The following is a 14878-nucleotide window of genomic DNA, read 5'->3' as shown; positions in this document are numbered from 1 at the left end:
TTGTTCACAAAGTATCTAGAAAGTTGTTTGCAAAAACGTATAGAAAGGATTGTCCCCAAGTTTAAAAAAATTCACAGTATTTTTTTAGGAAAGTTGTTTACACAAATTTAAAGTTATTCCTAGGCAAGTTATTCAATTTTTGAAAAGTTGTTCACAAATTTTGAAAAAATGTTGAAAGGTTTACAAAAGTTGTTCACTGATCTTTAAAAAAATCCATGAGGGGACAATTTCTTTAATCGTGAGGAAAAATGGTTTTAAACATTTTTTACGGGGTCTTAGGGGACCCTCGAGGTTTAAAAAAGTTCATTATGTTAAAAAAAATTTCGGGAGGCACTAACATGTTTTATATAGAAAAAAGACATGTTTCGCGGGATTAAAGATTAAGAATCGTGAGTTTAGAAGACAAGTTGTGAACTAATTTGAAAATATTCAACCTTTTATAAAAACAATTTTTAAATTAAATGCCATTCTATTTCTAGAAAAAGTTTGGTAAGTCAAAATGGAGTACTTCATTAGAGTTCTAAACCTCCACTTGAGTAATTCAAAAAAGGGAGTTAACAAAAAATGTTGGACATGTGGTATTTTTCCTTTGGAATTCTAATTTTGCGAAAGTACATCTTGGGTATGTTTCTAGAAAGCGGTATGGGTGATTTCCAGGAAACGGTATAGGTTAAAAAAATTGCTTAACTATAGCTTACATGGAAAACCATATATATAGATTTTGCCGATGCTAGTTTCACAAATTTTTGCGAGTCAAGACAACCATGTTCATCATTCTATACAGAGTATTGTAACTCATGATAAAAAGCGCCCCCCCCCCCCAAAAAAGAACAACAGCTAAAAAGTTCACTTCATACTAGTTCAAACACGAAATCTAACGGCGAGTTCTCCTCTTTTTTGTGACATCATCACTCATCTTCTCAAACTTGAACTTGTTCTGATGGAAGTTTCCTATCTTGTATGGAATGAGTTTACGGAATTGGCGAACAATTTCCTGAAAAACAGTTGCATAGCTTTTAAGTTTAAAAAGCATTATAAAACAATAACAGAACTGAAAAAGGAAGTCTATGTGTGCAAAAAGAAGACTTGCAAAAAATTGTAGGTGAAATATAAGACTAAAAAATTAGTACAAAAGCATGATGACATTTGAGACTAAAAAGTTAACAGAACAGGAAAGAAGTATAGCATAAAAAACTCTCTCTTGGAATAGTGTTTGTATTGAACATAATGACTATAGATGATTAAAAAAATTAGTTAGCTTGTACAAAGAGAAAAGTGGTAGGTGTAGTCTTTACATTTGCAAACTCCTTCATGTCTTTCTTGTTCCAACAATCCATGTACAACGTGCCATAGATAGCGCAGTCATGCATGTCCATGTTTGCACAAAAAAAACAGATGAAAAATAGAATTGTAAAGTGGGAAATGTAGAAACAGGTCGAAAAGATAATCTCACAAGTTTGGTTGTTTGGGATAGTTTTGATGTGAAAACTTGACGAATTCTTCTATATTTTTGAAACCGCTGTTGGATGACTTGAATAGAGTGCTGAGGTTGGTAATCTATAATATAAGACATGAAGATAACTTCGAGTCAGATAGATCAAAAAAGTACATTTATACTTATGACAAACAATGTTACTTCCTGGGGAGTGCATAGAAAATACAATTTACTTGAAGAGAAAATGTTTACTTATAGTAAAACTAACCAAGTTTGTTGTGAGGATGTCAAGTTCATCAGCACAGACACTATTTGCTTAATCAAAAAACACTACAAGAAATATGTCAACTAGTGACCTTCTGTCAATGACCCTGGAAGAATTGGTCATACATCTATGATCCTTTGAGACCAATTGGTCAAAAGCTATTCGGGGGGCTCCAAACCCTAAACCATTGCGACCATTTTGGTCAGAAAGGTCGTAATTTCCTTACACGAAATGGTCATAAAGCAAAGAGTGATGGTCCGCTGCCTTATTTCTAATTGTTAACGACCAATATAGATGGTCATAACCTTGTAGATTGTGGTGGGTTGTGAAGACTAGGCGCCACCTCATCAGTTTTGCCTATGTGTCATGTCCATGTGGCAGTTTTTGCCCTAGGTTGTGAAGCAACCTATATTTCTGTCATTCCCAAAATTCCCAAAAAATCTCATAAATTCTTTGGGTCATATCTTCGTCAAATATGTAAAAACATTCCTTGCCTAGTTCAAAAATATTTAAAAAATATTCATTTTCCTATTCTGTTCAGAACAACAGTTTGTGAAGGAAGTACCACTTTGGCATGTCCAAATAGTATCCATTTTCTACAGTGCTTTCCTATGCCCAAATAACCATCCTCCACCAAATGCCAGCTTAATCCGTTCATTATTTTGAGCCGAGCTTCAACATTCGTATTTATGTCCAGTGTGGTAGTTTGCAAAGCAAGTACCACCTGGGCTCCTCCTTTTGAGCTGAAAATTTGTGACTGATCATCCTCAGCCAAAACTCACGCCCATTAGCCATGTACATTTCCCGTACCGCTAATCAAATACTTGGCTGCTAATTCATGTTTGAGCATCGATCGGTCTCCTCGTGAGAATCTTATGTTGTAATTTTCTTCCTAGAACCTACCTGGGGAGTGCCCAACCCACTAGACATGCCTAGGCTGCCCAGAACACATGGCAACGCCACGGTCACGCGGTGACCACGCGGCGGGCATGCGAGTTTACGCGCTCTAGAGTTGGGGGCCTCGGCCACCGCCCAAACCTCGACGTATCGCCACCAAACCATGTACTTATGATTAAATAGGTACTTATGTAACTAGAAATTATTTTTGGAAAAAATAAATAGTAAACTATGAGGCAGCTGCAGTTCAAATTTGACCCGCTTCCACCTGAATCGGCAGGAATTTGTCTTTTTCACCAGAGGTGGATCAAAACTTTTGACACCCAACCATTTTGTCAATTATGCATTAAATATGGCCTAGTATTTTAAAAATTGATTTGGTCCAATTTTGCAACAAATATATGGTAGGTCCTTCACAAAAAACTCATTTCGGGCACTCGGAAAATGGAAAATGGTTTTTCCATGCAAATAAAATGAAAAATCCCTTAGGAAACAGTGTTTGGAATTCCAATATGCACCCTTGTGCACAATATGAGATCATTTGAACAAAACTATGCCAAGAATGTGGCCATAAGATTGATTATTTGGCTTGAAAGTCATTGATCTCCACACGTGATAGCTCGTTTATGAGAACACTTTTTTAAAATAATTGCCGTATTACAAGTTTATTATTTTTCCTAGGAACTTGGCCACATATAATGACACAATACGAAGGTTTCCCAATTTTTTGATTTTTTTTGAATTTTTTATGCCCGTTTCAAAATGCGGTCAAAACGGCGGGAATGACCGTTCCTAGCTAGTGGTTGAATCTTGGAATTTTTCTGGTGTTTCTCTGATTAAATAGATACTTACGTACCTAGAAATGATTTTTGGAAATATAAAGAGCAAACTACGAGGCAGCTACAGTTCAAATTTGACCCGCTTCCAACTGAATCGACAGGAATTTGTCTTTTTCACCAGAGGTGGATAAAAACTTTTTACACCCAACCATTTGGTCAATTGTGCATTAAATATGGCCTAGTATTTTAGAAAAATTATTTGGTCCAATTTTGCAACAATTATTTGGGAGGTCCTTCACAAAAAAACCTCCTTTTGGGCACTCAAAAAATGGAAAATGCTTTTTCCGTGCAAAGAAAATGAAAACTCTCTGAGGCAACCTTGTTTGGAATTCCAATATGCACACTTTTTTAAAATAATTCCCATATTACAAGTTTATTATTTTTCCTGGGAACTTGACCACATATAATGACACAATGCGAAGGTTTCCCAATTTTTTGATTTTTTTTTATTTTTTTATGCCCGTTTCAAAATGCGGTCAAAACGGCAGGAATGACTGTTCCTAGCTAGTGGTTGAATCTTGGAAAACTTTTGGTGTTTCTCTGATTAAATAGATACTTATGTACCTAGAAATGATTTTTGGAAAAAATAAATAGCAAACTATTAGGCAGCTGCAGTCCAAATTTGACCCGTTTCCAACTAAATCGGTGGGAATTTGTCTTTTTCACCAGAGGTGGATCAAAACTTTTTACACCCAACCATTTGGTCAATTGTGCATTAAATATGGCCTAGTATTTTAGAAAAATGATTTGGTCCAATTTTGCAATAATTATTTGGTAGGTCCTTCACAAAAATACCTCATTTGGGGCACTCGAAAAATGGAAAATGGCTCTTTTGTGCAATGAAAGTGAAAACTCCCTTAGGCAACATTGTTTGGAATTCCAAGATGCACCCTTTGCACAATATGATATCATTTGAACAAACTATGCCACGAATGTGGCCATAAGATTGATCATTTGGCTTGAAAGCCATGAATCTTCATGCATGATAGCTCTTTCTGAGAACACTTTTTTAAAATAATTGCCATATTACAAGTTCATTATTTTTCCTGGAAACTTGGTCACATATGATGACACAATGCGAAGGTTTCCCAATTTTTTGATTTTTTTTGAATTTTTTATGCCCGTTTCAAAATGCGGTCAAAACGGCGGGAATGACCGTTCCTAGCTAGTGGTTGAATCTTGAAATTTTTTTGGTGTTTCTCTGATTAAATAGATACTTATGTACCTAGAAATGATTTTTGGAAAAAATAAAGAGCAAACTATAAGGCAGCTACAGTTCAAATTTGACCCGCTTCCGGCTGAATCGGTGAAAAATTGTCTTTTTCATGAGAGGTGGATCAAAACTTTTTACACCCAACCATTTAGTCAAATGTGCATTGAATATGGCCTAGTATTTTAGAAAAATGATTTAGTCCAATTTTGCAAGAAACATATGGTAGGTCCTTCACAAAAAAACACATTTGGTCACTCAGAACATGAAAAATGGTTCTTTGAGCAAAGAAAATGAAAACCTCCCAAATCAACATTGTTTGTCATGCCTAACTACACACATGTACAAAATATTGGTTTATTTGAACTAACTATAAGAGGTTAAATTTTTTGCCTGAATAAGAGGGTACAAACTATAAGAGAAAAAAACCAAAAATGCTTAATTCTGATTGGTGGAACCAACTGTGGCATGGATCATTGACATGGCAAACATCTGTCCACCCATCCATCCATCCGTCCGTCCATCCACCCCTCTACTCTCTACGCTAACCCTAGAGCTCGCAGATCCCTCCCCTCGCCGCCACCCGCCCCTCCCCTGGCAGATCCATCCTTCCCCTCCCTCCTTCCCCTCCCTCCTTCCCCTGTGGCAAGATCGCCGTGATCTACTCCTCCCTCCTTCCCCTCCGGCAAGATCGCCGTGCTCTGCTCCTCCCTCCTTCCCCTCTGGCAAGATCCTACATCCATTGATCCATCCTCAACCGGAACCCCTCTCCCGATGCCAGATCCAATCCTCCTCCCTCCCTCCTCGCCCCAGCTGCCTGCTCCCCTCCCCTTCCAGATTGCCGCCACCACCTCCCTCCTCCTCCCTCGCCCCGGTTCCTGCTCCGCCGAGGCCGCCGCCGGGAGATCCGACTTCGCCGACGGGAATGGGGCCGGATCCGCCACGCCCGAGCGCTCCATCCTCGTCGACAGGGACGACTACATCCTAGCCTCCGCTTCCCGTGCCACCGGATCCCGACGAGGATGTCCATGTCGTCGTCCTCGCAGGCCGCCAGTGCCGCCGCGACCGCGGCCGCGCCCGCGCCGCACCAGGCCGGGCCGTGGTACGTGGTGCCGGACCTCAGCCTCCGCGACCACCGCTTCACCGTCCCGCTCGACCACTCCTCCCCCTCCGCACCTCACATCACCGTCTTCATCCGCGAGGTCGTCCCAGGTACATCCGCGCCAACCCCGTACCGCTCCTGGGAGACGGCTTCCGCGTTCTCACCTTTTCCCTCACTCTTTGCAGGTGGCTTTCTCCGTGCCTGTCGCCGGCTCGGACCGCGCCGTCAGGAGTTCCAGAATCCAGGTGCGTGTCTGAATCGTGTTTTGGTGTGCTATTAGTTACAGTAGATAGCACAATTGCCAGATTGGTTCGGGGCAGGGAGCAATTCTGGGCAGATTCCGATAGCGCTAGCTAGGACTGGGACCGTGTCCTCGTGCTATACATCTGGATTGCACATATTGGCTACTACTATCACTTGTAGATAGACACACATACTAGTCGCAGTACATGCACATTCAGTAAATTCTTCAGTGTTCTTGGCTTCTTAGTACATGCACATTCACATTTATTGTGTCTGAATTGTATCAACTTGCCAGTTAGCTAATTACTAAAATCATATGCACATAACTATGTGAAGTTGATGTTCAACCATTACATGTGATAACTAGGAAGCATATTTTTATCAGTGGACTGCTATTTCTTTTCTTGCTTCTGTTTGCAAAATTAGGCGATCATGGTAGCCTTGTTTTCTTTAGTGTTAAAAAAAGTACTAGGCTGCAGTTTTTTAGTGTGTCATCTTTATATGTGTCTTTCGAGTGAACAAACTATGCTAAAGGTAGATCAGGACTTTCATCTGAAGTGGAATTCTATCTTGGGTCTGATCTTTTGAATGAAAAGTTTTAGTAAGAAATACACTGCTTTCTATCTGAAGGGGTGTATAGCTGTGTTGTATGACATTGTTAGTTTTTGATGTACAAAATTTTGGTAGGTATTCTAGGTTGATGATTGTTGGGACTCTATAGTTATTGAATGGATTTGCTAGCAACAAGGTGCCAGGCACAATTTACTGGTTATGAGAAGACTATAGTTGTGTTATTGTGATATTCAATTTATAGAATTGACTATGTTTTTTTTGCTTCAGGTAAACCAAGGTTTTGCTCATGGATCGTACTAAGCAGACTGCTCGTAAGTCCACTGGAGGAAAGGCTCCGAGGAAGCAGCTAGCCACCAAGGTTTGTGACTGTAATATTGATAGTTTACCTATGCCATGTCTTTATTTATGGTTTAGGTAAACTGAACTGGGTATAATTTGAATCTCAAGCTTCATTGTCAGCTTATGACCAGATATCCTACTGATGTATATGGACTATCATGGTATTATTGTTAATTTGACCATGTGCTCTACTTTGCTTTTTGACAGGCTGCCCGTAAGTCTGCTCCCACAACTGGAGGAATGAAGAAGCCTCACCGTTACCGCCCTGGTACTGTTGCTCTTCGGTGTGTAAAATCTTCCAACCTATTCTAGCATGTGTTATAGTTTGTTTGGAAGTATTCTCAAATGAGTAAATTTTTGTGCTTGACTTTGCAGTGAGATCCACAAGTACCAGAAGAGCACGGAGCTGCTCATCAGGAAGCTTCCATTCCAGAGGCTTGTTAGGGAGATTTCCTAGGACTTCAAGGTGATCAATCAACTTGTGCACTACATTGTGATGCTCGTGTTGTGTCAACTCTTATAGTATGATGAATCAAGTAAACTAAAAGCAGCATCTTGTGTCTGCTTTTGCTGCTGTTTTTAGTGATTGTTTGGAACCGCTAGCTCTAATTTAACTTACATCTCGTTCCCCTATTTCTGCTGTCATTATTCCCGTGGCAATTTAGTAATACTGTACAAGAAACATCATTGCATTACAAGTTGGGTTTGAATCTACTTGTGAGCAACTGGGTGCGCCCATTCTAGAAATATGATATGTAGATTTGCTTCACAGAACTGATATAAAGGCATCTCAAGTTACTTAATAGTTCCTTATCACAGGCCAACAATGCTATTGTGAGTCACTAGTAGAAAAAGGGTCAAACGTGAAGCACATTAGTGCCGGTTTGAATTAGAGCCGGCACTAATGTGTACATTAGTGCCGGTTCGTGGCGGCGATCAATAGTACCGGTTCGTGGCGAACCTTTAGTACCGGTTCATGCCACGAACCGGTACTAAAAAGGCTGTGTCAGCCTGCGGTCAGGCTATGGCCCCACCATCACCATTTAGTGCCGGTTTGTACCACGAACCGGTACTAATGAGGTTATGGCAAACTGTTTTTAGTCCCACCTCGCCAAGAGAGAGGAAGTATGAGCGGTTTATAAGCCGTGAGTGCACAGACAATGACGAAGAGTTGCAATGCTCATCTACATGTTGATTAGCTTCAAGCCTTGCGGAATAGTATAGATTGCACTGAGCTATGTGCAGTGGCTTAGTGCAATCTACACTATTCCGAATGGCTTGAAGCAAATTAACCAGCATTGCACCTCTTTTTTATTTTTAATAACTTATTTAAACTCCGGACTTCTTTTGTGTTCAGTATGCAGCATTTAAAGCGACGTCATCAATTTCCAACATGTTCTGACATCATTTGTTGTTTTTCGGTCATTTACCTAATTGTTTAGAGAGCTAAATGACCGTGAAATTGAAAATCACTACAAAATGAATCCTGAAAATGTTGAAACTTGGCATGGTATCATCATATCACCCGCATAGCATGCGCGAAAGAGTAGAGAGGGTCACGGCAAAAACTGGACGCACTTCGTGTACAAACTGGACATACTCTTTCCGAGTATTAGGGTTTCGGACGAGAACTCATCTGTTACATGGCCACTTCAATGTTTTTTAAACTTATTTGAACTCCGAACTTCTTTTGTGTTCAGTATGTAGCATTTAAAGCGACGTCATCAATTTCCAACATGTTCTGACATCATTTGTTGTTTTTCGGTCATTTACCTAATTGTTTAGAAAGCTAAATGACCGTGAAATTGAAAATCACTACAAAATGAATCCTGAAAATGTTGAAACTTGGCATGGTATCATCATATCACCCGCATAGCATGCGCGAAAGAGTAGAGAGGGTCACAGCAAAATCTGGACGCACTTCGTGTACAAACTGGACAAACTCTTTCCGAGTATCAGGGTTTCGGACTATACAAAAATAAATAATGCAGAAAATAAAAAACTATACAAAAAAATTACTCAAAAATAAATAGAAGAAAATAAATAATGCAGAAAAGAAAAACTATATAAAAAACTACTCAAAAATAAATAAAAGAAAATAAGTAATGCAGAAAAGAAAAAACTATATAAAAAATTTGTTGGCGCACTGCCCTGTGGGTCTGCCAGACCTAGGGTGTGCAAATGCAGGCCCAGGAGAGCCAGCAGACTCACAGGGCAGCGCGCCCTAATTAATTAGGCCTAGAAGCCTGCTATATAGAGGAGTTCGAAGAGGTAGCCGCGGCTGGGTTTATAAACCAGTGCGGCTGCCCTTCGCCGGGCGAGGTGGGACTAAACTTTGGGGTGGCAGCGCAAGGCCTTTAGTACCGGTTGGTGGCTCCAACCGGTACTAAAGGCCCCCCTTTTAGTACCGGTTGGTGGCTCCAACCGGTACTAAAAGCCTTCGTTTCCCGCCGCTTGGCCTGGCGAAAATAGGCCTTTAGTACCGGTTGGAGCCACGAACCGGTACTAAAGGCCCATCCTATATATATAGCACTTACGAAAATTTCAGTTTCATCCCCACTTCGTCTCCAACCTCCGCCGCGCGCGCCGCTCGATCCCGTCATCGCTGCCCGTCGCCCGTACCGTCGTTCGTCGTCATCGTCGCTGTCCCCGCCGCCGCCCGTCGTCGTCGTCGTCTCGCGCTGCCGCCCCGAACGCCGCCGCCGTCCGTCGCCATCGCCGCGGCCGTACGTCTCTCCCTTGCTCCCGCACACACATACACACACATACATACACACACATACACACACACACACCGGCGCCCCCGCCCCGTACGCCGGCGCCCCCGCTCGTACGTACGGGGCCGCACACACACACATATACCACACACACACGCATACACACACACATACACACATACGTACACACATATACGTATACACACACATGCATACACACACATACACACACACACATTTTTTTTACTTATTTTCTGTTTTTTAGAAAAGTTAATTAGATGATCGAATGTTAGATTAATGTCGAATGTTAGATGAATTAGCTAGCTAGATAGAAAAATTGTCGAACTAGAGATTAGAACTAGTTGAATAATTAATATAACTAGTTTATTTTTAGTAAGAAAATTTAGGTATATGAGATTAGAACTAGTGGAATAATTAATATAACTAGTTTATTTTTAGTAAGAAAATTTAGGTATATGAGATTAGAACTAGTTGAATAATTAATATAACTAGTTTATTTTTAGTAAGAAAATTTAGGTATATGAGATTTGATGATCTAATTAAAATATTATTTGTTAATGAGTTTTTCTGTTTATTTTTTTTATATTTTGAGTTTATATAAATGTTAGATTAATGTCGAATGTTAGATGAATTAGATAGAAAAGTTAAATATATAGTAATGTCAATTGAATATATAGTTAGATATATTAATGTCAAATGTTAGATGAATATATATTTGGCTAGATATAGGTGTTTAATGTTTCACCTATATGAACATAGGAAATGTCATCTGACGACGAAAAAGATTTTATTATGTGCGAACACTGTGAAGACCAGCGCTACCTGTGCGACCAAAATTTCCTTGTTGATGGTAGGCGCTTCAGCATCAAGCTGGATGAGACATTCGAAGTTGATACAGTAAGTCACTTTGTCAATTATTATTTGAATGCAAAACTTATGCTTCATTTGCTTCAACTTATAATTTTAAATTTTCACTATTCTACTAGCGCATCCCCTGCCATGCAAGAATTTTTGTCTTGGATAAGATAGGTTTTAGTGCTATAGATGATATGGAGGTAAAGAGAGTTTACTTGAAGACGGAGCATGGGTATACTTTCAACGTCAAATTATATAATGGAGACACATATACCCATTTTGAATGCAAAACTTGGCAAGCACTATGCAAGGCTTATGCATTTGAGCCTGATATGGTTATCACCTTTGATATTCGTCCGGAAGATGATATTGAAGGTAATATAGACATCTGGGTCGATGTGCAAACGCCTCCAGTCCTACCATTTGGTGAATTTTTCTCAACCATGCATGCATATGTTTATGTCTTTCATACAGTTTATTCAAAAATAGTTGACAACTAATTTCTATTGTCAGCTTATTTTGGTTCAAGAAAACATGTCCGGCGCTTGGTAGATAGGACCTACTACTGCCCCGGGGCTCAACTAAACTGCGAGGAGATAAGTCATTATGTTTCATGGCTTGAGGATCTTAATACTGTCAAGGCAATTTTTTTTCCTAAACTTAGAAATGTTAGTACTCAAAACGTGCGACCAATGGTGATCGTATTGAACTACGGTCACATCTATAATCAAAAGATGGTAAGATTTTAAATATTTGTCCTTAATTAGTGCATCTTTTGCATACATTATTTTTGAAGCTAAACTTTCATTGCTTAGTATATTAATTACTATACGATGTTGTTCAACAGGGACTTTCGATGACAGTTGTGCCTCAGTGAAAGATTGGAGCAAAATTGTTAACGATCGCAGAGAAGTACTAGGGGGAAGTAAGGAGAAGCGCAACCCAAGATTAGGAGACAGATTCATCTGCATGCTCCAGCATGATGAATCAGGAGAGCTATACATGTTCTATGCTATTCTACCTGAGAGGGAGCAGCAGGATCAGTAGCTACTACTTCATGCTCTTAATTAGTACTTGTCTCATGGATCCGTGTCCTGAACTTCGATGTTGGTGATGATTATGTTGAACTTGATGATATCTCTTTGCTTCTGTTACAAAGTGAATGTTTCCTCTTTAAGCTAGCCAACGTTGATGATGATTACATAGCTAGCGGTAATGACTATGATGATTAAATAGTGCTAATTAGACGACTACGATGATTTTTAGCTAGCTAGAGTTTATTTATTTATTAATATGCGATGATGATGATGATGATGATGATGACGACGACTACAACTCATTATAATGTAAAAAAATCCTAAATTAAATTGATAACACAAATTTAATTGAAAAATACAAAATAAAACAAAAACCCACAACCATTTAGTACCGGTTGGTTTTACCAACCGGTACTAAAGGGCTCCCGGCCCCCGGAGCTGGCTCGTGCCACGTGGTACCCCTTTAGCACCGGTTCGTGCTGAACCGGTACTAAAGGGGGGGCCTTTAGTGCTGAAATAATAGTGCCGGTTCCTAAACCGGCACTAAAGGGCCTTACGAACCGGTGCTATTGCCCGGTTCTGCACTAGTGAGTACAGAAACCAATCTTGGTGCTTTCCTATTTTCATGTAGCCCCCTCGCTCGCGTACTGTTGCCGCTGCTCCTGCTATTTTCTACTGCCTGCTGCCGCATACTGCTGCTGCTCGCCAGATGCCACAGCTACTCACTGCTGCTGCTACTCTTGCACTGCTGTTGCTAATGCTACTCGTTATGGAATTCATTATGGAACTTGGTGCCGTGTACCATCAGTCACAGCTGCTGAGTTAGCCAGTTAGGTAGTAGTACATGACAGTGAACGGCTCAAAAGTATTTCTGTGTTTGATGCATGGCCTATCTTACTTCGTGCTTATACATTCTATTCTGTACCTAACTTATATTGGAAGCTGACTATTCTGTAAGATGGATCTAACCATCATTAAGTGCACAAGTTTTCAGGATAATTCGCAACTGCATTAAAAAATTCTAGTGGGAGTTATACATGTTTTCTCATGATAGATTGATCTAGACTGAAACATGATTTTGCATTCCGTTTTCCATCAACAAATATACAAGTTATATCAGCAAGTTACTGTATGTGTTAGAGAAATCAGTGTTGATTTATTTGTTATTATTTTTTTCTTTCTAATTTTTGCATGAGAGCAAGCTGGTGTAGCTAGCTGGACTATGCAGCCATGAATCAGGAAGTAGAATATTCAGTTTTGCTAATAGAAAATAAATGTATTAAAAACTTTAAAAACTACATAATAAGTGCTTGTTCATGTTTGGTTTTCTCTAAACTTTGTTTGTATGATTGAGGGCAAATTTACTTGGTTCTTTCCTCTAAACTGTGCTTGGAACATTCGTTTTTATGATCTAAAATTGCCTTCCTGTGATGATGCAGGTGCCCAGTTTGTGCTTGCTACCGAAGGAGCTCCATGTTGAAGAAGATTGAAGAGCACCAGGGTTAACACCAGGGCAGCTTGTAGAGCTTGTAGAGCTTATAGAGCTTGTATATGTATAGAGCTTGTAAATGTATCACGTGTAGAGCTTGTAGAGCTTGTATATGTTAGAGCTTATAATGTGTAGAGCTTGTAAAGTATATGTTATTTGTACAATAGGAGCTCTGTACTGAATCTGGTTGATAATATTTGGAGTATTATGTGTGTGTTTTATTTGTGCCAATTTAAATACTGGTTATTTATTTACTGTTAAATTGAAATATGAAGAATAAGAACTTGCTAGTTGGGACCCATGTAACCTGACATCTGGGACCCATTTAACTAGTGAACCTTCTTTATATTACAAAAAAACTAAAACTTTCTAGTAGAAAAGGCCACGGCCCTAAAATGATAAGGCTTAATTGTTGGGCTTGGCCCATCTACCTAGCCAAAATTAATATGAGAAAAAAACACAAATAGGCCGAATTGTTGGGCTAGGCCCATGTAGAAAATCGAATTGGACCGGGCTGAATCTTGTGCCACATCAGATTGCCACGCTGGATGCCTACGTGGCCTGGGGAGGTTGCTAGTGACCAAAACGCCACAGTAGATGTATTTTGGTCAATTATTAACCATCATGAAAAAATCATATACCAAGTCACATTTGTGCAGGTTGTTTCCTGTGTTGATTCATCATGAGGTTTTCTCCACAGCTCATCATGTTTGGCGACCACCTTTGATATTACTTGCACTACCTATATTTGTTATTGGCCAAAATTCATAAGGTTGTGAGCAAAAAATCTTGCAGAAAAGAAAAATGAACAAATAAGACAGTTTTAAACATACTTCAGGATGGTTGGATGAGGTCGACCCATTAGCTTGCGGTGGTCCTGCGAACAATGTTTCTTGTGGGGCGTTGAAACATGTATCCTCAGCAAATACTAAGGCACGAGCCCCATATGGTGTGGTGGAAATGTCCTGAAGCTATTTGAATGAATTGCATCAAAACTAATTCTTTCTTATAGGAAGCAAACACCATTTGTTCATATATGTAAAATAGCTAATTAAGAAATAAAAATAAAGAGATGTTCATTCTCAGAAAAAGAAAAAAAAAAGAAACCATTTATGAAAACTTGAGCTGAGTTTTGTTCCTATTTAAATTCCACGAGTTGTTGTTGAAACATCAAGTGGTTTGAATAAAGGTTCACATGATGTATTTTAAAAAAATGCTACCAAGCTTCGTAGCAGTATTTTCCTTTACATACACACTTACCTTATTCTTACATACTGTAATTGGGATCTTCCTAGTTGTTAACATCACCTTTCTAGTACTAGAAAATCTAAATAAATCATCTACCATCTGCTATTTTGTTTTTTTCATCCTTGAACTAATTATGATTGCACTTAAAGATCAAATGGTTGCAGAATAAAAGGGTCTGACACGATCCAAAATGACGACTTTTAGAAATTAAAAGGTATACTTGACCAAATGCAGAACAAAAAAATATGATTTGCGTATGCTTTTTCTGTGAGAGCTGGTAAATTGAGCATGAAGTGTTACAAGCAAAGTCAAAATGAGTGACCAGAACCACTCTATATAGTAGGCTGAGAATAAGCATATGACTTTTTGGGGCACATGAAAATTGGGGCATTCCCTAGCATAGAAATGTGGCATAACATGATAGACCAATACTTCAGAAGTAGAAACCCTAGCATAGAAATGTCGCTCACTACTTGACGAAGAAGCCTTGATCACAGAAACTAGGCAGTTAACTAATCAAAAATAATATTTTCACAAAAACAACACTAAATGGAAGGTTTTTTTTGTAACATATATATGATGACAATTTGTTAACGGAAAGTTGTTCA

General features: G+C 39.3%; 1 pseudogene; it reads left to right on the top strand.

Annotated features, from left to right (window-relative positions):
* The first annotated feature begins 6835 nt into the window (after positions 1 to 6835).
* On the top strand, positions 6836 to 12359 carry LOC125541797 (annotated as a pseudogene).
* The last annotated feature ends 2519 nt before the right edge of the window (positions 12360 to 14878 follow it).

The sequence above is a fragment of the Triticum urartu genome, chromosome 2, assembly GCF_003073215.2.
Source record: "Triticum urartu cultivar G1812 chromosome 2, Tu2.1, whole genome shotgun sequence".
NCBI classification, from domain to species: Eukaryota; Viridiplantae; Streptophyta; class Magnoliopsida; order Poales; family Poaceae; genus Triticum; species Triticum urartu.
Note: the sequence above shows the minus strand (reverse complement) of the source record. Positions and strands in the feature narration are given on the sequence as shown.